The following is a 24,231-nucleotide window of genomic DNA, read 5'->3' as shown; positions in this document are numbered from 1 at the left end:
GATAAAAGCAAACAGAAAGACAAAATAATTTCAGATTTTCTGTGTTTAAGACGCCATCACACAGTCAAAGCAGAGCCCCTCCCAGGCTTTGATCTCCAAACTGCTCACTGCTCTGGTTGTTGATTTTTTTTTTCTTGCTTGAAGGTGTTCAAAGCTTTAAATTAAAATACTTCTGCTTTTGTGTTTGAGCAGTTTTTTTAACATCCGCTGGAGCTCAAAGCATCCACGTGTCTTTTCATTGTTTACTCTGAGGGTGTAAACTATGTCAACTTCTCTGGTGTGATGACCTCTGACCTGGGCGTGCCAGATGATTATGTCCTCAAACTGATGGATAAACTAGAAGTCCCCGGCCTCCATCCTTCCCTTTTTCTCCGAAACCACGTCACTTCCTCAACTTTCTCTGGTTTCTTTAAGTTTTTTTTTTTTTTACCATCTGCTTGTGGTGAGTGTTCATCTTCCCTATCTGTGGTTTCATCTGCTTCACACTTTCTAATGCTCTCTTGAAAACTTCTGCCCACACACACCACAGTCAACACTTTCCTCTTGTGTGCCTTCTGATCCCTTTTCTGGCCTCCAACATTTGTCCTCATCACGCCACTCCCATCCAGTTATTGTTTGTAGTCAATCTGAGTCCTCTAATCATTTTCTGATTGATGTTTTCTTTTGCTCGCCCCCATCCCGTCATAATCCCACCCCTTCGTCTCCTCCTGACCTTCCAGCTGCAGAGTTTCTGCTCAGATCTGGTTCTGCATGCCGGGCGGTCTCCTTCCCTGGAATGTGCTGTTTGTCTGTAAACAGGACTGATAACGGAGCGTCTGAGCAAGAGAAACATTTTCCGACCAGAAAGACGATCCAGACAGAGGAGCGGAGGAGGAAGGAAGCCGACATGAATCATTAAACTCTGAGGATGAGTTGTGTAAAGAAAATTTCAGGCACAAACACAAAGACAGAGGCGTGAAACTGTGTCACAATTGATCTAAGTTATATTCTTGAGAACTTTGACAACCACAGATCTGTGGGGTCCAAGGATTCACCTTTAGCTAAATCAATAATAGCAGAGTTGATACAAACCAAGAAAAGCTGTTGTTCCTCAAATGACCACTAGAGGCTGGCTTCAGACAAAATTCATTTCCCAACAAAATCACGATTAAAAATGCGATTTCCAAAAATAAATGTATAACAGACTGGAGTTTTCAGAATTCTTAGAATTAGATTTGTTTAAATTTAGATTAGGTTAAGATTAGTCTTAGATTAGGATTAGTTTTATCCTTGGGATAGGTTTCTAGGCAATTAGGGCATCGGGTGTAGCGCTATTGGAGCATCGGGCGTGGCGCGTTGAGGTTGATTTGCAATCAAGGACTCAGCTTTGGGGACGTCAAAATTTCAGTGACAAGATCAAAGAGTAGAAATAAACATTCAGTATGGCCGCTCGATGCAAGGATATTTGCCATGAACTTCCATCCTTTTTTAAATCCATTATCTTAAGGCTGCGAGGTTCACAGAAAATGTCCCTGTTACTGTTGGGAGAAGGCAGGATACACACATGACAGGTCGCCAGCCTGTCACAGAGCCCATGGAGCTGATCGACGGCTATGCTAACCAGCCGCCTGGTGGATAGTTTAGCGAGCTCGGAGCTAGTTAGCTCGCTCCCCAGGCTCGGGCAGAACTGATAGCAATCGCTGTCATTGGCTTGTGAAGACTTCACTGCAGCCTTTTTAAAAATTGCTCTGTGGATTTAGTAATAAAAATCATGTAAAAAAAGAACAAATCACAAAGAATGCATTAGACTGCATCACTTTGGAATCTTTAAGAGCTCTTGGTAAAACAAATCCTCTAAAGGGAGTAAAAAATGTTGAGAAAACAGATTTACAGATGAAGTGATCCTGTTGCATCAGTCTGTGGATGATGGTAATATACCCTCAGGACTATTGAGGGAGGGGTTCACAGGCTTTCCTTATGGTAAACATGTTGAAAAGGGATGACAGGAGGCCCAATGCAAATTATATATGTGTAATCCATGACTGATCGGGAGGTGGACATATTAAAAAACTGAAACAAAAGTATAATTAGGAGAATACACAAAATATGTTGTTAAATTTTCCATGTTTTAGCTAAAATGAATCAAAACTTTTAGTCTGCTAAAAGTTTAAGATTGATGTTAAGGACCAAGCAGAAAGGCAAAAGGACACAGGGATGTTTTATTTTACCCCCAAAAGGCAAAATACAAGCTTCAATATAACAAAACTACAGACCCAACAGGGTTAAATACTGAAACACATTTAAACCGTCCGGTCTCTGTACGACCGGAGCAGGAGCTTGGTTCGCATGGCCGGCAGTAAGTCAGACCTGTTTCCGGTGCATGTTGGACTCCGGCAGGGCTGCCCTTTATCACCGGTTCTGTTCATAGTCTTTATGGACAGAATTTCTAGGCGCAGCCAGGGGCCGGAGGGGGTCTGGTTTGGGGACCACAGGATTTCATCTCTGCTTTTTGCAGATGATGTTGTTCTGTTGGCTCCATCAAACCGGGACCTCCAGCATGTATTGGAGCGGTTTGCAGCCGAGTGTGAAGCGGCTGGGATGAGGGTCAGCACCGCTAAGTCTGAGGCCATGGTTCTCGACCGGAGAAAGGTAGTTTGTCCTCTCTCGGTGGGTGGAGTGCTCCTGCCTCAGGTGGAGGAGTTTAAATATCTTGGGGTCTTGTTCACGAGTGAGGGAAGATCGGAACGTGAGATCGACAGGCGGATTGGAGCGGCGTCCGCTATTATGCGGTCGCTGTACCGGTCCGTTGTGGTGAAAAGAGAGCTGAGCCAGAAGGCAAAGCTCTCAATTTACCGGTCGATCTTTGTTCCTGTACTCACCTATGGTCATGAGCTCTGGGTCGTGACCGAAAGAACGAGATCCCGACTACAAGCGGCTGAAATGAGTTTTCTTCGCAGGGTGGCTGGGCGCTCCCTTAGAGATAGGGTGAGGAGCTCAGTCACCCGGAGGGAGCTCGGAGTAGAGCCGCTTCTCCTCCGCATCGAGAGGAGCCAGTTGAGGTGGTTCGGGCATCTGGTCCGGATGCCTCCTGGACGCCTCCCTGGTGAGGTGTTCCGGGCATGTCCCACTGGGCGGAGGCCCCGGGGAAGACCCAGGACACGCTGGAGAGACTATGTTTCTCGGCTTGCCTGGGAACGCCTTGGAGTCCCCCCAGAGGAGCTGGAGGAAGTGGCCGGGGAGAGGGAAGTCTGGGCATCTTTGCTTAGACTGCTGCCCCCGCGACCCGGTCCCGGATGAAGCGGAGGAAGATGGATGGATGGATGGACATTTAAAATAAACCAACATTGTGTTGATTATTGTGTGTACTTATAATAAACTTAAGGATCCATGTCAGTGTGTTAGACGAAGCTTTGAAACTGTTTTTTTAAGAATTAGTTTTTATTTTTTACTCCAGCTGCAAAAGGCTTTTTGTTTATAGTGAAGCTAAAACCTTTACAGGAGCATTAGAAAAACTATTCACTGTTGTTGGAATTTGCACCAACATTCAACTTAATGAGTTTCATGTCAAACATCTGTTTTGAAGCTTAAGCAGACGGAGTCAAATTGTTAATGGATTTTATCTGCATGTCTTCAACAAGCAGTCTAACAGGCGTGTTTCCCAACAGACATATTTTTGTCTTTTGATTCAATAAGAAGACTTTTGATTGTCCTTGTTTATCAAAGAGGTCTTCAGAGCTCATTGATGGCAGTGATTTGATCTTTTACAACCTCAACATTGTTAATAACCTTTACATTTTTGACATATTGTTGCAAAATGTTCTCAGACAAAGCTAATGTTTGAGTTGAGTATTCTAAAATCCACATTGCAGGATTTCCATGTTGAGTTACGGTCATGCTGGAGAACTTTTTAATCCCCAAATTTCAGCTTTTGACTTGACTACGGTAAAGAAAGTCAAGCCAAAAGCTGATTTGCTTTCCTCACCTTTCTTAACCTTTGTGTTTGAGTGAGCAGGAGCTGAATGGTACACATTTGTTACGGATGCTTGTGTTAATTTGCCAAGAGCCGAGATGCAGACATGCATATGTTTCCATGGAAACCAGAGGTAATTGTTAACTCAATGACAAAAAAAAAAAAAAAAAAAAAAAACATGGAGTTTGATTAGACTTTTGAGAAGCTGCTTCAAGATCTGAATTCAAAATCTCAGTAAATCCATATTCACTTTCACAGCATAACCCATGGGAATCTGTGAAGTTAATAACAGAGTTAATTCTGCTGCTTTGGGATAACAGATCAATCACCCAAAACTCTGAAATAGCAATACTCATTTATCTATGCTTTAAAAAGATAATTTTCTTCAATTTCTTAAGCAGTTGAATTGATTTCTAAAGATCAAATCCTCATCATACTGTATCTACTCTGCTAAAACTCTATTCTGTGGCAGCACTGTAACTATGTAACTCCATTGTAACTACTCGGCAACAACACTGTAACAACTCTGACAATTCTGTAACTGCACTGTAACTACTCTGTAACAATATTGTAGCTACTCTACTCTGTAACTAAAATGTTACTGCTTTGTAACTTCATCGTGACCACTCTACTCTGTAACATTGACAGTCTATAAGAACTGGACACATATCACCTCCCCCCAGAAGTACCCTCGAGTCCCATAGAGTCAAAATCCAATAGACTTCCATTGAGAAATAGACATTTATTATATTTGACAGAATCACCCTTCTTGCTCTGATACCTCTTTTCAACATGTTGCTAATTGATATATTTTCTTTCTTGCAAGTTATTCAAGTTATAAACTGACCAATCAGATGCCTGTAACCATGTAACTGTACTATACTCTACAACTACAATAGTTTGTCATGGGCCCCATTTGCAGTTGTGTTCCCTCGCTATATCAAAGTTCACTTTTCACTGTCTGCCTGTTTCACAAATGTTTTAAGTTCAGTTTTGCACCCCCTCCACCCCCTTTTTTTTTTACACAGCAAACTGTTCTGCATCCTGACTGGCTTTAGACTTTGTTCATCAATCTCTTTCCTGTCGTTTTTAATCTCCAGTTATAGTGATAATATTTAAAATATTGAGATAAAGGTAAATCTTTTCTATAATCAAGAGACAGTTTTTTTTCTCATGTTGATGAAATAATTCGTTTGGATTAGTTTCACTCTTTTCTTGTGTTTGTAGCAGAAGGGGGCAGTAGAGTTCAGGTGTTGCACAGGTAACTCAAGTGTCAGGTGAGTCACAATATCTGCCTGGTTTTAAATCTCTCAGACACTGGCAGCTCTCTTCAGATTACAGCTCTGCACCTATCAGGCTGTGTGGTTTGCTGCTGTTCGGGCTCCCTGCGTAAACATACCTGTTGTGGGTTTCTTTGGCTGCTCCTCTGTGTGGGAACGTGTTCGGTGCACATGGGAGGCTGAGGGTGTGTTTTTATTCAAGAATTGTTCTCATCTCCACCAGGGGAGCCAGCAACATAAAAGAGCTTTCCAGAACAATAACTTGTAGAAAAAATAAACCTTGTTTTATAAGCTTTTATCTCAACACTCCATCCCGACTGGGTCGGAAACAGCAGATCCACATGCTGCACTCCTCCCAATAGGCGTAGCTAATCTGCCGCCACCTTTCACTTATTTGTTTTTCCCCCTTCTCCCTCTCTTTGTCTCTCTATAACTGATATCAGCTGCACCTTCTCTCCTTATCTCACCTCCAGCCAAAGAACTGAGCTCTTTTATTTAATCTGGCCCATTTGTTCTTCATTCCAAACGATGTTATTTCTGAATCAGGAATGTTAAAAACTCAGTAGTAGAACCCAAAAAACTTTAGAGAGGAAAAAAAAATCTGTAACTGTTACCCAACAAATCCATTCATGTTTATGTGGTTTAGGGAAATACGGATGGTGTTTTATGCAGATGTTTGGGGCTTAACATGTTTATACCGTTAACAGTATATAGAGGTGGACGAAGCACCTGTGATGTCACCCGTAGAAGATCCCTTACCTCTGGCTCCAATTAAATTAAGTCTATTCAGTTGCCCTTTTTCTGTATTACGGATGTCACCATGTTGGAATCAGAAGTCGCTACTAAGCAGTGATTGGTCCAAATCAGTGTGAGTCTTCATTTCTATGACAACCCCTCTTGCTAATCAGGAATGATTTTGTTGGAAAGCCACGCCCCTTCCACTGAAAACGGGCTGTCCATCAAATATTTGCAACGCTATAGGTGGGGGTCAGCGGGCACAACGTGCTTTTAATGAAGCGTCTGATTGGCCAGTTTATAACTTGAATAACATGATAATGATAATAAAAATATGTCAAAAGAAGTATGTGGGATTTTGGCTTTCGGGGACCTGCTGGCACGCCAAAGGGGAGGGGATGTTCATAATGTAATACAATATAATATAATATAATATCTGTTTGTTTGATTGGGATTTTTAAAATTATTTTTGTTTTGCTGTTTAAATTGCATTTAATTTTTATGTCAAGTTTTAAATTTGATCAGATGTTGTCATTCAGGATTTTCATTTACTCCACATTTTGTGAGTCAATGGTTAAAGTAATGAGTAGTGATTTCCCAATGTGTTTTAGCTCCATTAACTTAAAAAAGCCCTGAAAATGACCTCTGAACATGCAATGGAACTATAAACTAGTAACTAAGCTTAGAAAAAAAAAAAAAAAACACTCCCGCACCTAAATGGACGATAACTCAGCGATAACAGAATGGGGAAAAAACACAGACCAGGAAAAGTTTTGTGTTAGTTTAGAATGAGATTTATCTGATGCCAAGAAGATAAGAATAATCATTCTGTGTCGAAATCTGTCAAAGCAATCAACAAGAAACGCTCAGACGTCTCTACTTTCAACCGTCCCTCTAAATCAGAAATCAGATTTTACAGACAAACTCCATTTGATGTAGGCACTTCTGGATATATATTTACAGAGTCCTGAACTTCCTATGTCATTATAATATGTCTTTAATTTTTCTTGGTGTGAATGAACTCTGTGTCTATGTCATCATCTCACACATGCTTCCAGGTTTTTTAATAACAGCAGAACTTTAAATATTTTTAAAGATTCAGGGGAGTTTTCATGATCAGAGAGATGCTCACCACTTCATTTAGCTGCACAACAAACCCAAACTGGTAGATTCAGACGAATTAGGGAGGAAAACAAGTCATTCTACTCTAGTAATATAGAGTTGAGTCAACTGACTGAGGCAACAGTAAAGAAAATTATTTAAAAAAACAGGATTTAATGCTTAAGCTCAGTGTTATAATCCTTACTCTAGCTTTTGTTGTAATATTTAAAAGACTAGCAAAATTAATCATGGAGGAAATATTTAATCATAAGTATTTTTCTTTAATTTTATGTATAAACAAAGACACTCAGTGAAAGTCAGTTTAGCTCATATATATTGTTAATATTTTTAATGTTTACATGTATTCATTTTTGCATGTCTTTGTCATTTAGCAGCCCTAATCCTAATTCTTTTCATGAAAATTTCACTGGAAAAGATTATCATCTTCATAAATCAATAACAACTAGCTTATCAGATTTCTAAGTTAAATTGTTTTGTTTGGATTTTTGTTGTATTTACTTTCATTTTAATTTTTCCCAGAACCATTTCAAAATATCATTTAGTCATTTTAACTGTCTTTTTCTTCTGTATCCGCTTTTAGAAAAATGAGACACATTTCTTTTGAAAACCTAAAAAACAAAAACAAATATTAATTCAATTAAAACTGTGAGCTGAGTTTTTAAGGCCTAGGGAGTGACCTGTTCCCAACATTGCTGCCCCTTCTACCCCTGCCACTCTGGACAGAACTTCAAAACACACTTTTTTTTTCAAAATGGCTGCTTGGGTTTTATTTTTGCTTGTTTTGGGGTGACGAACAGGTCTATGTAATCTTCAGAAGAATCTGCAAAAGTAAACTTTTGGATTTTCTTGCCATTGAAGTTTTCTTGTTAACCACGCCCACATTTCCTAAATGTTCATATTGTAAAAATATTGAAAAAGTATTCTCGTGTTCCTTAGTTTCCCAATGATGCTCAAGGAGTTGAAATCCTTAGGAGTAGTTGGAATTTTTAGAACCTGCTAAAGGTTTTTTATTATTTTTTTTTTTTAGACGTTCAAGATTGAGGTCAAAGGTCAACAAAACTTTGGCTATGGTTGTAGACTTAACCTGGCCACATGTGTGTGAAATCTTGTGAACATCAGTCAAACAAAAGATTTCTTTTCCGATATTTGCTAAAAAAAAAAAAATGGCCGCCAAGCTGTAGGTCCTGTGGCCATCCCATAATAATTCCAAACCTTCTTTTGGATTTTACTGATATATGTGTTTGGGTTTTGTTAGTGGTTTTAACCCTTTAAAATGTTATATTCTTCTATTTACTGTAGCTTTTTGACTGTTAACATGATAATTCCAGTAGATTCCGGCTCGATGAACCGCTTTTCTCCTCCAGAATCTACTGGAATTATCGTGATAACGATGGAAAAGTTACAGTATGTTAAAGATTTTGTCCTTAAACGTCATCGGCGACACCTTAGCTGTTAAAAGGTTGACATGTTTTGAGCCCCATTAAAGATGTTCTTTTTCTTTGACGGTTTCTCTCGCTGTGATGTCATCGTTTTGTGGGCGGGGTCATTCACTATGCCCAAAATTCATTTTCACCAGGTACTAGCTGCGTGCAAATTGAGTTTTGGAGTTTGTGGCGGGGACTAAATTTATGCTCAAAGGTGCTGTAAGAAAGAAGAATTGCAAAATGAACCTATTCCTTCAGTCCAGAAAAAAAAAAAATCAGTCTGATTGAAAAAGGGATAACCACCAGTTACCACCAGAAATCCGACTGATTCTGCACAACTTTTATCAGACCTTTAAAGCACATTAACCTTTGTCCTGAAAAGGAAACACCTTTTCTAATATTGGCTCTAAAAGTTGGAATTCAGTGAATGCACACACGCAGAAAACACCATCTATAAAAACCGTGTCCCAACAGGATAAGGAGAACATAAAGATAGGGTCTTGTTGTGAACTTCACATTAGTATAGTTTCCATAACGTTTGTTCAGTACGTGTCCTTTAACCTGGGTGTGTAGTTCATAAGAAACCCACATATTTTTTAGATAAGGTGGAACGCTGTGACACATTGATATGATTCTGGTTATACTGGAGGCGTGACAGGTAAAGTGTCACAGGAAAGTCATTGTCATGTCTTGTCATTTATCTGAATTGGATTTAAAAAAACACAGTGTAGCAATGTAAACACAAATAACTACAAACCAACTGATCTATTTTGTGAAAATAAATTAAATCAGAACCATTTTCAGGGTGTTACATAACTCTGTTACACAAGAGAACACAGCCTCCAGAGGAAACCTTCTTCCCCCTTGAGGCCCCCTCATGTTTTCACTTCATTCACTGTGATGTTATCTGCTCAAACCAAACAAAACTTTCACCAACAAAAGGGGAAAAACCACACAGGGGTTTGCTTGTGTGCAGGATTTCTAACTTCTCATCTTTAAAGTATAAATCTGAGTTTATCTTTCATTGATGTTCCCTCCTCTATTTTAAGTGTGAAATATTAGAACAAATATAGCATAAAACTGAGAAAATATTGTCTACTTAAAAATGTATTTATAAAAAAATTGAGCTTTTGCATACAGCTACAGTAACCTGGCTCCTCCCCCTCTTGGTGGTCACCTAGCTGGTCACTTGCTGCTGTGGGATCATCTTTTCTCCATCAGCCAACGTGGCTGCGTCGGTCACTCTGGCACGCCCAAGTGAATCTCAGGTTCAATGAAAGGTCAAGGCTGCCGGCATCCCACATCCTCCGCACTCCCACGTTCTGGAGGAGGTCTCTGACAAAGGTGGGAGTGGCCACCATGTCAACAGTCTGAATTCTAGAGAATTTAGACTGTAGAGAGGCAGGAGTGTCACTGGTTCCAGGTGACTTTGATTTATCTTCATTGGTAATTATTCCACAGTTCATAAGTTTTTGTTTGTTTGTTTTTTCTTTTCTAGTGAGGGAGATGGTGGTCCACACTATCACACTGCCTCCACCTAAAGATGACGCTCTAATGGTGCAGAAACTTTTGGTAGCAAAAGCTCAAAGCAGGAGAGAACCTTTGTTCAATGAAAGCTAAAAGCTCCCAGAAGTGTTCACTCCACAGTTTTCCACCAACAGTTACAAACTCACGACTCTGGACTCTTTCCAAATAATCTGATTTAGTGAATTCTGCTGGTTTCACTTTGTACAGCTGAACTGTGGTCCTGATAAATGGCAAAACTGTGGGTCTCCTAAGGGACTCAGTTCACATGATTCTTGGCCTAGATATTAATGTTTACTAAAGTCAAATGCATCAAAGTTCGTGTTCAACTGTAGGTGTCTTTCTAAACAGCCCTTGGGTTCACCTGGTGTTTGTCAGAAGCATTGACTGTATATGAGAACTGGAGTTTCCAACACACGCATGCGCAAAAATGTATAGAAATTCTAGAAATATTTAAAAACACATAATTTTGCACTGTTTCCATTAAATTCTAATTATGCAAATAAACACAAACCAACTCACACGATATGTCACTCAAACACATGGTGACAGATAAGAACAAGTATTTTTTTTTAATGTTGATTCTCTTAAAGAACAACTAGAGAGCATATGGATGATGTTACAGCACTGGGGGGCCACGCTGCTAGACCATTGACAGTCTCTTCATAGGCCAGTGACCCAGACACTGGTGCACGCGAGAACCCTGTTCAGCTGTATTAAAAAATAAGCGTTCTAACACTGAAGCACTTGGACCCTTCTTTCTGTTTGATAAGACTTCCTGCCACGGCACTAGTGCTCATCATTATCCATCATAGGAGACGTCGGCGTCTTATTCAGGCCATGGAGCGACAAGCTATGTGGGAGCGGCTACTTAATCAGATATTTTAGAGAAATTGTGGTTGGTGATTCTATATAGGAGCTGTGGATCCAACAATTCTGCATGACACGCTACACTTTTGATGAGCTGTGATGCTGTGGTACCTCTTGTGGCGCCCGCCGTGCAGCGCTCAGGACAGCCACTTTCTACCAAGAAATGGATTTAATAGGAAATAAGTGTTTCCATTGCAGTTTTGCAAATATGTCCATTCCAATAAGCCCCAAAACCACCTTCTCCAAGTAAAAACTTTAATATTGATAAAAGTGAGCTTTTTAGAAATTGTAGTGTTTATTATTATAATTTATTATTGCAAATTCAATTTGTAGTCAATGGAAAACAAATGAAGTAAATTCAGTCATTTGTGGACGCCGCCAGAAGTAAATAAGCAGTCATTGGTCCAATCCCAGATTTTCCTTTAGTTTCTTTGTTTTCATTTGTTCTTCTCGGTATTTTGTTCACAGGTTTAGGATACTTCTCCATCATGGAGCAATATATATATGTATATATATATATATATATATATACACAGATTTTTTATTATTCAAAGATAAAGTAACCTGTCTTATCTGTGTTCTCTGAGTCAGATCTCCCCATGTGTCCTCAGGCAAGACACTGAACCCCACATTGCTCTTGATCAGGGTTCTCAAACTCATTGTACCCTGAGGCCCCTGAAGGTGGAGTCTGGCTGAGGCTGGGATGTATGGTGTTCCATTTGTGCCAAAATGATGTTTTTGCATCCGCTGTCTATATCTTTGGTCCATTGTCTATGTCTACTGAAAAAGTTTATTGAACATTTGTTCATGTCTATGTTCTACTAGGTAATATCTTCTGTGTGTCCTGTGAAACTACAGGAGCTAACAATGCTAGCAATTGTTGCTAATGACTTTTTTGATGATCAGATCCAAAAACAAAAGCAAATGCAAAGTTTTAAGCATAAAGCAAACTGAAACATCACAAAGCTATCATCAAAGAAGCATAGACATGCAGAAGACATTGCTTAGGAGTACATAGACAACAAATGATCAATAGACTTGTTCAGTAGACAGAGACAATAGACCAAAGATAAAGACAGTAGACCCAAAAATCTTTTTTTAACCCCATACGACACTGGCTCCATGTATTAAGAAAACTATGTGCGAATAGTCACTTTCTGAAAAAAAAAGTAAGGGACTCATTAATGTGGTCCGTGGAGGTGGATGTCAGGTTTCCTGCCCTTAACGTTCCCCTGCTTCAAGCCCTGTCAATGTCAAGCCCCGAAGAGCTATATACCCCACTGTGATTGGTTGGTTTGTTAGCTCTGTACACAGCATTATAAAAGTGCCATTCATACAAAACACTGTACCGATAATAATATGGTCCTTGAAGTCAGTAGACTGCTGCTGCAGGCCATAATTAAACTTTCATATCAAAGAAGGGACTGCAAAATATCGTCTTGGGGGCCACAAATGGCCCACGAGCCGTCAATTTGAGACCCCTGCTTTTGATGGTTATAGGTTGGGGCCAGTGTGTGAATGTGTGTGCACATGAGTGAATAGGACTGTGACTGTGAAGCACTTTGGGCCTTCAAACAAGGTAGAAAGGCACCATTTAAGATTATTTAAATAAAAAAGTCTGTAAATGTCCATTTACTACTTTAAATTCTGATTGTATGTATCACAACATTAAATCTTCATTGAATAGATATTACCGCTGTTCATTATATTGGATAAGACTCAAACACTTATAGAACACACATTCATTGTGTGGCTCCTAATCCATCGCTGACTCAGTTCAAACAGTCACTCTGACCTGCTGTTTGTCAGCTTAAGCCCATTAATGTCAGTCGTCACACCGGTCGGTACAGGAAGGTCTCCTCCATGCACGGCGGGGGGGGGAGCTTCATTCCAACCAGTGTGACCGGATGTGTTTGGTTTACACACAAACACACCCACACAAACGTCCTGACAGGAACGAGGAGGGAGTTGCTTTCATGTGTTGGTTTATTTTAGCTCCCCCCCCTCCCCGATCTGTGAATGTATGGATGCAGCCATCTTTACATCTTTGATTGACTCTTGAAGTTAAAAGAAGTGTCTCACTTCAAAGGCGGTTGCCAGGACAAACAGAACAGCTGATTGCCATGGAAACGCAGCCCGCTTTCCTCTCACACAAACATAGCCCACTCCCCAGAGGTCCCCCTCTCTGCGACCCGGGATTTACCGCCAATGTTGGGGCCACTTTGTCAGTGAAGTGGGCGGGGCAGTTCACTGAGTTTGCAGCTTTGTTCTGAAAAATGATAAATCATGAGAGAAGTCAGTTGCAAAAGTGAGGTGTTTGAAACAGCTCCTCTCTGTGTACAGTCTTCAAAAAATAAAACATACATAAAAAACTTTTAACAAAAAAGTCAACAACGTGTCAAAGACGCAAACAAACTTCGTCACCCGATTCCCAAATCCCGTCAGCTTTATTTATCACTTCAGTCCAAAATATTTAATACAAATGTAAACAAAAAGTTTGAATGCAGCTTTTACTGACTTTTATACGAGCTAACTCTTTTAGCCACGTTCATGCTAATGCATGATGCTAGCTAACGCTATTTGTCTGTTCAGACCATAACATTTTTCCTAACACGGTAAAAATTGGCATAAATATCCTTTAGGTTATAGAATTTGTAAAATAAATGTTCAAAAATCCCACGATGAAAATTTCTAAAGAAAATATTTACAATTGAGCATTTTTACCAAGAAATCAATTTAAAATTTGATGATCTAGTCAACTCTGTCAGACTGGAGACCTGTCCAGGGTGTACCCCGCCTTCGCCCATCAGTAGCCAGGATAGGCTCCGGCACCCCCGCGACCCCGAACGGGCAGAAGCGGCCAAGAAGATGGATGAATGAATGATCTAGTCAATAATTAGAATTTAGGCCTTAGCCTGTACAAGTGAAGACTACAAAGCTATGAGAAGATTTAAAAAAAAAAAAGATTTCAGAAAAAGAGGTTTTTAAGTATTATGTTCCTGTTTTGGGATAAAAAAAAACTTTTATATATCAGTTTTTATTTTTTCATTTAGCATTTTTCTTCAACATGCGTGTATAAATATTAGTTAAAAGCAGTAAAAATGAAAGGCATAAAAAAGAAGGAAACATGGTGGCTATAGTTTGAAAAGGCACCACATACATTAATAGATATACTTTATAAAAGAAATATGCAAAAATAAACCATACAAGCAACAAAATACTTTAAATTGTTGATTAAATGAGTTGTTATAAAGCTGAATTTTAAAGATGTCTTTAATTTCCATTTAAAAATCCCCACAGGTGCAGGAACCCTCTGATCCTCGAGTAAATTATTCCACAAGTGAGGGCCACAATACTGAGGCACACGTGATTATTTAGAGACATTTTAACACATTTATCGAAACAAAATAATGTCAGGAGTATTTTTGCAGGAATTCTTCTTTATTTTCAATTTAATCACAGCTTTTTCCACATAAATAACTTTTAAAAACAAATTGAAGTATCAATGAAAATTCAAATTCAATCAATTTAAGATGTCTTTTTTTCTCTCTATGATGCAACTAAATAGCTGAATTAATAGTCTTTGATGAACTCCACCTGAAAGACTATTCATCACTGTTAGCAAGCTTGTTCATTATCAAGCTAGTTTTGAGTAATCAACCAAGTACTTCATCAAAGGAGTATTGATGAGAGGCTGACGTCTCTTTTTCAAGTTTTTTTTAGAGCTTCAATCATCATCTTAAGTTCCCGCCCGCCCTTTTTTCCGCTATTCCTGTCCTACTGGTTGCAGATCACCTGGATCAGGTGTGCCCAGTCAACTGGAGTGTGAAGATTACCTGGATCAGGTGTGTCCATCTCCTATAATCTGATCAAGTCAGTCGCAGCAGGTTGGGCTGGAAAACAAGTAGGAACACAGTTTTGGGTTTTTCATTGAGTTTCATTGTAGTTTTTGGATAAAACTCTTTTTCTTTGTTTTGTTTTCAGGTCACACTGGGGCTTCATGTCTCCTCTGGTCTCAGGTTTTAGTTCCAATCATCCACATCTGTTTCTATTTCAGTTCATTGCTGCTCCATTTTTTTTTCAGCTTCATGGTTGTCAGCTCTTCACTTTACCCCCTTCTGACTTCCCCCTCTGTGATCAGGTTTTAATAACCAGTTCTTTGGTGCTTTATGTCATGCTAAAAGTAATTTAAGAATCTGCAGCCGTTGGATCTTGTATACACACATACACAGTGTGGAGAACCAGAACTTATGGAGGATCTATTTCAGGGGTCTGCAGACTTTAACTGGTCCAGACAGACCAGAACCTAGCTTGTTAAAAAATGCACAATATTTATGCTTTTTTTTGCAATTTAGCATTTCTTTATTATTTAGATTTTAAATATTACAGCAGTGTTTATATGTTTCTATATATATAACAGTTGTACTTTATTTGATTTTGACAGCAGTGCACACTAGTTCCTTTCAAAATAAAACCCATCTGTATCAAGAAAGCTCCTCCTGCTGCAGCAGCTTTTCTTACATTACAGATGCAAGGCAGACAAGCAAGATGTTTTTAATCATTAGAATTTTGGTGGGCTTTTTCCCTTTAATCTAAAAACTAAACGGCATTTTAGTAGTATATATTTATTATATAAAAAAACCATTAAGAATGATCTGAGTTTTTTTTTTTATTGAAAACACACAACTCTAAATCATTTTCAATCATTTTTGTTAAAACTTTAACCACTTTTGTGTAATTTGCCAAAGTAAAAACAAACTTTTGGAGACTTTTATTTGGCTAACACAAATTTAAAGAACATTTCTACAAAATTTCTGACAGTAAATTGAACTTGTTTTGCTTAGTTGCTTGACATGTTAAGAATCGAAACAGAAATGACCAAACTTAACTGACTTATCTCTTATTCATTTAGTTGTTAGCATTTTTGTGGCTAAAGAGCCACAATAAAGGGGAAAAGGAGCAGCAGGCTGCAGACCCCTGATCTATTTGGACTAAAATTTTCTGTTATTAAAATGGTATCTAGACAAATTCAAAGAGAAACTCCCCTTAAAAGATGCTTAACTTCTACTAAAGTATAAATAAAAAAATCATGAACAAAGACAAAATAATAATAATAATAATAATTCAACTGAACGTTTGGTTCCCAAATGATTTTAATGCATATTTTTTTATTTGGGTAACCATTATTTGTAGCCCTGGTGGCTGTTTGTGGAATTGCAAGTTTAGACACATCTGCTTCATTGCTGCAGGGTGTGTGTGCAGGTGTGTGTGTGTGTGTGGGGGGGGGGGGGTATCTTTTCACAAACGCAGTAAATGAACCAAACCAAATACTCTGTTGTGGGTCAACATGTGCTGAAAACCCTGGAGCTCTTCAGATCCTCGCCTGCTAACATGTGCAACAATTTGACTCTGCTCCCTTTATTTTGAAAGTCAGCCGTGGTTTGTGTCCCAACATTTCAGTTTGCCAACAAAAGGGACCCACAGCAGGTTTGCTCAGGTTGAAGCGCCAGAAGGGAAATGGATGGAAGACAAGTGGGGGAATTGGACACCTCAGATCCCTCCTTAGAACTCATAAATCCAGCTCTCCCTCTACATAAAGCCCTTGTTTGTTCCTGACTCCCCTTTTAATAGCTTCAATTCCACTCCTCCATCCCATAATCCCATGCTTGTATTCCACACCTCACTGTTTGCATGCAAGGCAGCGTGTGAGGTTGTCAGGACTTTTTTTCTTGCTGTCACACTGTAATCTGTTTTAGGCTGGATGTGGTCTTCTGTTTTGAGCTCTCTAGCACTCCCTGTTGCCTGCGACACCTCCTACACTGAGAGGAACCACGCAGGGTTTTGGTAAAAGCACTTTTTCACTTTCCTGGCAAGAGTTAGTTGAGAAATACTGCTCTGACATGCGATAAATCTGAAGAAACTGACAGAGTTGCTGTGAGCAGTTTGCTTAACTTGCAGCAATTTAATCCAGAGTGGCTGAAAACTCTGGAGTCCCACAGTCTAAAATCTAGCATTTTACAATTCAAACACTCAAAAAATGTTACAAGCGTTTGACCTCACCTTTACAATCTTATTATGCAAAACCACCAACCTTCCCTCAAATCTTTACAGTTGAGAAAAACTACAATTTTGGCGCTAAGGAAAACATCCCACGCCTCTTTTTTCCTTTGTTTAGCATTAAATGTCCACATTTGCAGAACTGCCCTAAAGGATTTATGCCAACATGTGGACCGTCTTGGTCTGGAGCAAATTCGGAAAACAAAAGAGAGGGGGGGTGGGCTACATCCACAGACCTGTGTTTTTGTGGTTGCCATGGTGACACGAGGGCGGAGTCAAAGACCTCCAACATTCTCCTGAAATTAGGTGTATCCTAAGTCTGGAGAGTTTTTGTAAAGGAGAAAGTACTTACAGAGGTATGCATGAAGAATACTATGATTGCAGATTGTGGTTGAAAATTTCTCAAACATTCAAGACTAAATATATTTGAAAATTAGTGTTTTTAGTTTGTCCTAAAAGTGTCACAGAGCCTCAAGCCTAAAAAAAAACTTGAGTTATGGTCGTGTCTCACCAGCTGCAAGCTGGAAATGATGATTCATTTTGAAGTATTTCAGCAGTTTTGTGTGTTGTAATCTAATGCAACCAAGTGAGACACAACAATCACTATTTTTAACTCCTTTATGGCAGAATTTATTTTTTAATTATATAAGAAGTAGGGCTGTCAGATTTGTCACGTTAAAAACGCATTAATCTGACATGTGCTTGACGCCGACAATTTTTTTGACGCATTAATCGCGGACTTTCTCATATGTGCCTTTCCATACCGCGCGCGCGGGCGTCCCCCCTTTAACTCACCGGCTGCTCTCACTAGATCACAGGCGGGTCTCCAACCTCCGAGCTGCGAGCTAAAACAGGCCCGGCGCTAGGACCTGGAGAGCTCCTGCACCCTAACCCGGCTCCGGTTCGCGTCCAGTACCACGTCTGGTGGTACCGGCTCGCGTCCGGTGCCGCGTCCCGAGAGCCCGACGTTCCGAACAGCAAGCGCACCGGGGGACGTTTTAAATGTTCTGGAGGTTTAAGCGTGATCCAGCCCCAGCATAGCGGTCTGTCTGCCGGCATATTCATGGCGTGAGCTCCGCTGGACACGTCGCTGCATCGAGCTGCAGCCAGAGAACGCGGCGGCAGAAACAGACTGTCAAACTATCCACAGTGTATCCCGCTTTCCTCAGTCTTTAATGTTTTAAAAAACAAAAGTTAATTGGAAATGATAAATCTCTATTTCATTTATTACTGTAGTTCAGCAGAGGAGGAAAAGATTTGGTCCTGACAAAAAATGAACATGAAAGTGTTATGGAAATGTTATTTTTGATGTTTTTTATTTTATTTTACTGAACGTTGATTGAAGTTTTGAATTTAAAATGCCTTTCACTTGCACTTGGGCTTTTGTTAGGCATTTTATGTTACAGCCTTTTATTGTTAAGAAAGTTTATCTCAATACAATGTTACAAAATAAAGTATTTCTGATGAAAACTATTAATTTTGTCATTCTTGTTTTCATAATTAATGTAGAACTGCTAAATTCCACGAAGCGCACATTTTTTTTCCTTAAAAAAAAGGCCACATGTAAATTTGCGATTAATCGCGAGTTAACTCTGGACAATGTGATTAATCGCGATTAAAGATTTTAATCGCCTGATAGCTCTAATAAGAAGACATTTTTTTTCAGTGTCTTTTTTGTTCCGTTCAAGTCCTGGAGTAAATAGTACGTTGCAAAAATCAACTGAATATGAGAACCGGAGCAAGTGAGAGTGATGTCATCCATCGAAAAAATTATTTACTTTCGGCTCCAACTAATTAAACTTAATTTGGTCGCCAGTTTTACGGATGCCGACATGTTGGAAATTCTCACCAATGAGGATTGAGTTTGCTGGAAGGCCACACCCCTAGCACTTGAAAGGAGAATCTGTCAATCTAATGTTTCGAATGCTGGGAGCTGACAGGCTCCACCTACTTTTACTGAGACATATGATTGGTCAGTTTCTAACTTGAACTGCAGAAAAAAAATATTGAAAAAAGTTTGGGTTAAACACTAGAGCTCCAGTGTTTATGTTCTTTGATTTACTGTAATGTTTTCATTGTTAACACGATCAACGACGAGCCGCTTTTCTCCTTCACAATCTACGGAAATTACGTTGATCGTGTTAATGGTTGAAAAGTTGCAGTAGGTTAAAGATTTTGTGTTTAACCGTCACCGGATGTCAAAGGGCTAAAATTGAGGTCAATGTGACTGCGGGTTCTTGTAGGCACTTCCTGTTTGAGACGCCTGGAGGAGGAGTCACTCAGTCCAGTCCTCTTATACACTATCTGCTTGTACATGGACACTAGTAATCGTGCATCACGTAAACATGCCAATCGGAATATTCTGACCCAATCAGACTCATTCAAATCAAAATGTCTTTCTGATTGAGATAGTTGGGTAGTACCGATTGTTGATCCAATCATGGTGCGTGTAAACAATTCATTCTGGTTGTGTGTCATTACTGCTTTTGATTTTATATCACACGTAGACGGTGTGGCGCTCCAGAGGAGGCTTTGGAGCACTAATAGGATTTGCTCTGCAAGAGCAAACTGTGTCTCCGAACAGAGCAACCGGACTTGCAGCTTCGTGTTTGAGAGCATGGGAGGGTGCTTTGCTATGGTGTGTGCTCCGGAGGAGGCTTCGGATCGCAGTCCATCCAACAGCTCTTTGCGAGTAAGCTGCTGGACTCAGGAAAACTGTGTATCCCAGGAGAACTCTCTAGCGGAGGCGACTTTTGAATGTTGAAAGGCAGATTTTATTCCCATGTATTTGCATGCCCGCATGGATTTTAGGTGCGTCCAAGGCTAAATGTTGTTGTTGACACAAATTAACCTGATGCTAGGTTCACAATGGAAGCGGAAATGGCTCAGAGCAGAGTGCGCGCGGCATCCTCTCTCTCCTGCAATTCACACCAGACGCATAATTTTCCACGACGGTCGACAGGCGCTTCTGCTAGAGCTTTTTTTGTCTTTGCCATCATGGATAAGTTAACCTAAAAATATGACCCCCATGTTTCTGCTTAGTAGAAGCAAGTAATCAGTAGGCCTACACTTCTTTAATTTATGACACAGAGAGAAGAGTATGTCGTGATTGTATGTTTAGCTTCATCTCTACAGTCTGTTTAGATACAAAAACATGATCGCATTTGTCAATCACAGTGTTTTATTGTGAAAAATTGGTTATATTTTGAAAATAAACCAGATTTTCTCATGTATCTTGATGTAACTTCCTGCCAGAATTGACGCATATCGCTCACGGCTCAATGTCACTTAATGTTCCGCTGCACGGCGTGAGCCTTCTGTGGAGGACCGTGGTGCCGCGTGCCAGGTATGAACCACACCATAGTTAACGAGGGTGCCGAATCACAGCGGTCTTCGTTCCGCACCGCTTTGCGGCGCTTCTACGTCCAGTGTGAACCAGGCGTAACCCTTCCTACCGATCCAAGAATAAAGCAGTGACTGTGCGGATTTAGAAGATTTAGCAAAATAATAACAATAAAACATCACGTGTTTAAGTCAAGGCCCGGGGGCCGGATCCGGCCCTTTGGGTAATTATATCCGGCCCTCACGATCATTTTATTTTATTGTTATTAATAGGCTGATGTTATCTTGTGCTTATGTCTAACTTATAATTATATAATATATAATATATATAATTTTCAAAAAAATATATTTTTATGGAGAGTATAATATTATTATTCCTGCCTTTTTATTATTCATGATTATGTAAAAAAGTTAAGGTTTTAAAGTTTTAAAAATTGGCATTCTGCTAGCTTTTTGGATTTTGGGGGAATTTACTAAGACTTTTTTTTTGGCTATTTGGGAGTTTAGCTAATATTTCATCGACATGCTAGCTGTTTTGGCATACCTACATTTTTTTTTGTTTGTTTTTTAGACTAATTTGGCTAATATTTTAGTTGGCTATTAACTTCAGCATTTTCAGCTATCAGCTTCAGTGATTTCAGCTATCAAGTTCAGCATCTTCAGCTATCAGCACTAGCATCCTCAGCAGCCAAATTCAGTTTACAGCATTCACACTAGCATTATCACAGGTAATGCTGTATATCTAGTTTAAATTATATTAAAAAAGTTAAAGTTTTAAAGTTTTAAAAATGTAGTTTTAGAGTGTTCTATAAATGTTTATCCTGTTCGGCCCGCGACCTCAGGTGTGTTTTGGATTTTAGCCCATTCTGCGATTGAGTTTGACACCCTGCCTTAGACCATCTTGCTCTATGCCACAGCTTGGTTTGTTTACAACGGAACGTACTTCTTCTTCTAGCTGTTTCCTGTAATTTAGATAGTCAAAACAATTGATTCTGATCAAATGTGTGACAGATTTAAACGTTTGTTACAATCAGATAAAGTTTTTCAGGACCCATGTGTACAGTTCTATTCTAATCCGATCTTTGATCCGATTAAAGACATTGCACTTGCAACCGCAGTTCTTGCATGGTTGCAAATTTGTGACATACAGCACGAAGGGGCTAAAACCTTACTTGGTTTGAGATGATCTCAGAATATCTTCCTGTAGCATCCGTTCAGCTCAGAAACCTTGTGCTGAAGAGGAGCAGAAAGTCCCTGATTTTCTTACATCACTGCCTTGAAGTCATGTAATTTTTTTTCTCAAAAGTTGGACCAACCACAGCTCTGTCCCGGTACCACCCTCTCCTGTCATCTCCCTCTGTTCGCCCCCCCTCCACCGCTCATGACTTCTGCTCCTGTTTCTCCTCTCACTTCTGCCCATTTCAGTGCATTCCAATCCTCTTCCATCATACCTGCCTTTTTCAAACTGGCAAAGCTGCCTCCCTTTAGCAACCCAAGTTCTGGACAAAGACTTCTTGGTTTTATTTTTTTTTTCTCTCCTGCTGTTCTGAGAGGCAATCAAAGCCAGTAAAACCGTTCATTTGTGCATTCAGAATTTATCCAGTTAGATCACCGCATTCATCTTTTTCCATTTAGCTTAAGAACTTTTGGTCACCAGTTAAAAAGCGCAGGCATCCTTTTCTAATGGTTGCATGTTTGGGTGTAGAGTTGGCGCAGAACTTTGTCCGTTTCTCGTTAAATCGTCTTTTTATGAGTCATTTGTGTTCTGGCCTACAAGCACAAAGGCAGAATTCAGGCAAGATTTGGAAAAACCTTTTTTTTTTTTTTCTTTTTTTTTGCCACTTCCATGAGCAAGTGAGTCAGGTCATTGTTTCTCTTCCGCGAGGGCTCGGTGTTTTACTACACTATTGTGTTCCTCTGTTATTGTTCCCAATTATTTTGCCAGCATGAAATCTAGCATACTTTGGAAGATGCTAAAAGCCTAATGCTGTAACCACACCGGGAGTTTTTGTCCCTGCAAAGAAAGGCGGACATGCACATTTTTCATGGTTCTTCTGTGAATACCGAGCCGTGAAGAGTGAATGTTAGCCTTTAAACTCATCTTGATTACTTGGATGTACTGTGCTACAGTGGCACACCTTAGAGTGGGAGCAGCAGCTGTAACTTTACCCTTGACCTCTTCATTTATGAGAAGTCTTTGATCTTTTGTGAAACCAAAAGGCCCCTATGAGATCACAGAAGCCCGCTCATCTTAATCCTCCCAACTTTCACCAAAATCACTCTAACTCCGCGGTGAAACCACAATAAATTCATCACACTTAAGAAAACAAACAGCCACGCTCCAACTTATGTAAGCATTCTGTACAGATTTGGTGAGTAAAGCTGCAGCCTGAACTCACCAAATGTGAGATTTGAAGGCCCCCCCCCCTCCTCGTTTTTCCCTCTTCAGCTTTGTGCTTTTATGGAAAACGGACAGGGAGAGAACTCCTCGACCTCTCTGGCATTTTTCTCTCCTCGCTGTTATCTTCCGTCTCAGGATTTTTCAGAAAGTTTGGCTCCGTATCTCAGCTTAAAGCCCTCTGCGGTTTCAGAGGACTGCGCGCACGATCCTCCAAACCGCACTGTAAAAGAAAGGGAGCATTTTAATTTTGTCTGGGCTTCCTGTGAGAAAAGGTCAGGGCAGACCTAACACTAAATCAAGGGTCAGTGAGGTGACATGTGATGAAGTTGATGTCGTGTTTCCATCTGCAGACTGCAGATACAAATCTGTGTTTTAGTGACAATCTGCTACTGTGAAGCTATCAACACACACAGTCGGGTCACTTTTGCACTTTCACTCTTTCACTGAGTCTTTACTGCCCTTAAAGGAACCAGATTGTCAAACACATTTTGTATTTATCACCCCCTTTGTACACGCCACTTACTCTTCTTCTCATCCTTTTCCAACCTAGTCAGAGCTGCATGGAAAAAAACATAAAAACACATTTTCATAATGGCTGCTTTTCTGTTGGTTTGGTCTCCATAGCAACCATTTTATTTTTTGGTCACCTCGGGGTGACAAACAAATCTATGTAATTTTTTAGAAGAATTGAGTAAAGTAGGCCTACATTTTTGGATTTCCTGGGCAAAACAAATGTTTTTTTGTTAACCACACCCACATTCCTAAATAATCACGTCATATGTTATATTAATTTGTTCAACTTGAATCAAGGATTCATGTATTAGATTTTCATGATATTCTGGAAAAAAATGTGCGAGCAACTAGGGAACCCTTTGTGAGCTCACCATGCTAAAATTCAAAATAAAACCTTAATACTAATATTTTTCCCAAGTAGAAGGACAGAATAAAATCAAAATCCAGTTTTTACAGGGTGATTTAAAGAAATCTGTTCAAACCTGCCTGGATCTTTGGGGAAAAGCCTTTAAAGCCAACAACCGGTTGAATCACCTTCAGCAGCAACAATTGAAAGAAGTGTTTGTGTTTCAGATGCTGGTAGGACCTTCTCATGCCTGCAGAGGAATTCTGGTTCCTTCTTCTCTGTAAAAATCCCGGAGACACAAAGTGATTTTATTTCGGGTCATGAAGCAGAATTTTATTTGAAGTTACTTTGACTAGAACCCCCCACCCCCACCCCCTTCATTTAGATCCATTTAGAGGTGGTTTTGATCTTTGTTCTGCTGCAGATGCTCTTGAACGTCCTCCTCCAGAAGGTTTTGGCTCCACTGATAGCTGCTTGAATCTGTCAGAGAGTTTCTATTTTATGATTAAGCACTTTTAGTAATTCTCAGATCTGGGAGTGGCTAATAATTTTGACATTAGAAATACAATGAAACAGAGACCATTTGTGCGGAGGAGAGCAAGGTTAAACAGCTGATTACTTTTGGTAAATAAAGTCTGTTTTAAAACTTTTCACTCAGATTTCCTTTG

General features: G+C 39.7%; 1 long non-coding RNA gene across 1 annotated transcript; it reads right to left on the bottom strand.

The window, feature by feature from the left end:
- Positions 1-12,698: 12,698 nt before the first annotated feature.
- LOC112159603 lies at positions 12,699-23,314 on the bottom strand. The gene is made up of 4 exons (XR_002921513.2): positions 23,228-23,314; positions 22,703-22,924; positions 14,741-14,797; positions 12,699-13,173 (listed from the first exon to the last, which is right to left on the bottom strand). It is a non-coding gene; the product is annotated as an uncharacterized LOC112159603 (long non-coding RNA).
- Between the last annotated feature and the right edge of the window lie 917 nt (positions 23,315-24,231).

The sequence above is a fragment of the Oryzias melastigma genome, linkage group LG7 (assembly GCF_002922805.2).
Source record: "Oryzias melastigma strain HK-1 linkage group LG7, ASM292280v2, whole genome shotgun sequence".
Taxonomy (NCBI): domain Eukaryota; kingdom Metazoa; phylum Chordata; class Actinopteri; order Beloniformes; family Adrianichthyidae; genus Oryzias; species Oryzias melastigma.
Note: the sequence above shows the minus strand (reverse complement) of the source record. Positions and strands in the feature narration are given on the sequence as shown.